The following is a 3,369-nucleotide window of genomic DNA, read 5'->3' as shown; positions in this document are numbered from 1 at the left end:
GACGTTCTCTGACTATCTGCAAAGTTCAACAGACCCAACAAAGTTTAGGTTTAAAAGAAAATCAGACCACACCACACTTCACTTTATTAAAAAACCAGGTCTGATTGCTTTTTTGCTCAAGTTTCAGAACAAAGGAGTTTTGTATCGAAAAGGTAAAACACTTAAATCTGTAGCTTTCGTATAAAAGCAATCATATTGTCCTGCCACAGAACAGTAACACCCTCAACACATTAACAGGACAACAAAAACAAAAGCGTCTAGAGCAGCTGTTTTAATGCAGCAAACAAACTGAATACTCTTGAGCGTGTCCATTGAAGTTGCTTTTGATAATACTTGTTTCATTCAGCTGTTACAACAACTTAACAAAAACTAAAACTGACAAACTGATAGATCAAACTAGAAAAAAGTTCAAAACTCTTGCAAAAAGCACCTGTATCAATATGCCTGGCGCCAATAATAAGAAAAAGGCTATACAACAACAGCTGCAGAGGAGAGAAGCAGAATGGGCAGTCAATGTCGACTATCTTGAGGCAATGATTCAAGAGGAGAATTTAAGAGGGCATCAATTTGTCCTATGAGTCTCTTTCTCAACAAAAGCTGCAACTAGACAAACTCTGTGACGACCTTTTTAAATTCAACCTCACACAAAATGAATTGAAAGAAATAATGGAGAGATCGGCAGAACGAAGTCTAGTTATCTTGAAATGGAAAAAATATGGCAAAGACCATTCAAGAGAAATTACTACAGACTCCGATAGCCATTTGCCAGAGCAGCAAAGAAGAGCACAACCACATCAAACTAACACCCAAAATGACGAACCCTCAAAAACTCTTAAACCCTTCTACAATAGACAAAAAACGTACAATTTGAGAGGCAGATCAAAAGCAGAGAACAGAACAGATAAAGTACCTACACTTTCAGATTCAGAAAAACAAAAACAACAAAGCAGCAGAAATCCCCAACATGGACAGAAATATGACGATGACAGAAAACAAAGTAACCAATTGATAATGAGCGCTACCCATTCAGATACAACGTCATTGGAAGGAGGGGACTCCGACAACAAAGAAAGTAACAACCAGTGTAACCCGAATTCTTACATTTAGTTTCCTCTGAGAAATTTTGGGTACAGTCAAAAACAGGGACGCACCGATCCAAAAACCAACTTCACACAAATCCGCGAGAGAACATTACAGCTGAATGATGAGTCAACAGAATGCACTTCGTCAAAGATGATAGCGAGTTTTCCAAACAATAATGGTGACCATCACATAAGAGCAGAGCAAGAAAAAGGCAATGGTGATGAGAACTCGACAAAATCCCGAGAAACAATTGAAGTTAACTACAAAGAGCAAAACATCGGACCAATCACCATAAGACGCGATGTTGGTACCACTACATCAAACGACAAACCCAAATTCTATAAACACGCTAAAAGGAAACAAAAATTACACCAATCAGATGTAAGTACAGAATCTGATTGCAGTTCAAATCAGACATTTGACACTAAAATTCCAGACCAACGGAAAACACTAAAGAAAACACAGCCACATCAGCAACAATCAAGACAACAAAACTTACATCCTTTTAACAGGAAACAATCATCAAATGAAATCACGACTTCACACCAGCAGGAATAAATCAACAGACAGCAGACAACGACAGTAATTATCTACAATCAACAGACGATGAAAGCGACGATCATCAACAAATCGACAACATCAGACTAAGCAGTAACACAACGCATTACGAACTACAACCAAAAAGACAAGGAGGCAGAAAAAGAGAAAGAAAAATAGACAAGATCCATGGTGTTAACCTCGCCTCAACAAATACCCAATTTCAGGAGACTCAAGGCCAAGGTTCTTCAAATATTGACGTACATGTTCAAAATCAAGAGCAGCAATTTCTTCAAAGCATCGATTTCTATCAAGATGCGAACAAAATCAATAGAAGTAACCAATCAAATGACAGAGAATTGAGCAGAAAACCCGTCAACAACCTAATCCCAGAAACGAAAAAAAATCTTTGCAATTTTAATCTCAACGCACAAGACCAAAGACTACCAAATTACATCAACAGAACTGGCCAAGAACCAGACAGACAGTTTCAACAAACACAGACAACAGAAAACCCTTTCTTGCCACGACAAACACAACAACAACCTGTCACTTCCAGCATTAATCTTCCGAAAACTCAACTCAAATCCTTCAGCGGAGATCCATTAAGATGGCACGACTGGTTTAGTTTTTTCAAAGCCACAATACATGACAATATAACACTGACAGATGCCCAACGGATGACATATCTTCAAAATGCCCTCACAGACAGAGCCAAAGATAGCATTATTGGATACTCATACAACGGAGAGTTTTATAATGAAGCAATGCAAGAATTACAAAAACGATTGGGGAAACCACAGCATGTTACAGCAGCTTACCTTGATAAGTTGGAACACTGGCCCAGACCGACCATTAATAACCCCGAAAGTTTTGTATCTTTTGCAGCGTTTCTTAGACAATTGGTTCAAACGTTTATGCTTCACAATTTCACATCCGATCTTCAATCTTCAGCTGTCCTTAAGATTGCAAAAGATAAACTGGCGCCAACAATGATAATCAGATGGAACGAATACGTCCTGAGGCAAGCTATTGTTCAAACTAATTTAATACATTTTAAGGACTGGATCGATAATTACGCAGAAGCTTGCGAAGATTTGTCAACATCACAAAGACCAACCAATCAAGAAAACAGTTCATCTAGAAGATCAAACAGACTCTTCCAACAGCAAAGTAACAAAAGATGTCCTCTATGTGGATACAGTCACAACCTAGGAAAATGCAACCAATTTCTCAAAAAAGATATTAACGAAAGACAACAAACAGTAAGACAACTGAAAGTTTGCCCAAATTGCCTCACCGAACACCCAAAAGGACAGTGTAACAGTCATTACCGATGTCGCATTGAAAACTGCAACGGATTTCATCACTCAACAATTCACAGAAACAACTTCAACAGTTCACAGACATTTTTACCAACTCAGCAACAGCAAAGCAACCAACAGCAACAATATCAACAACACCCACAACCAGGTTCAAAACCATTCTGCAAACAATTATCACAACAATCGTAGTCAACAAAACAACGGACACCAAACACAGATAACCGCAAACAGATCACAGTTTCAACCACATGGACTCAACTATGGAAGAGTGGTTGGTTACAATGATAACAACAATACACGTAATGTTTTTGGTCAAAAAAATAACACTAACCGTTTCAATCAGAATTACAATTTCAACAACAACAATGGAAGCACCTTCAAAAGAAATTATAACAATCCGAACAACTTCATGCTAAATACAAAT

This window comes from Convolutriloba macropyga, chromosome 5, assembly GCF_964194025.1.
Source record: "Convolutriloba macropyga chromosome 5, txConMacr16.3, whole genome shotgun sequence".
Taxonomy (NCBI): domain Eukaryota; kingdom Metazoa; phylum Xenacoelomorpha; order Acoela; family Convolutidae; genus Convolutriloba; species Convolutriloba macropyga.
The sequence above is the reverse complement of the archived record's forward strand: the minus strand, read 5'-3'. Positions refer to the sequence as shown.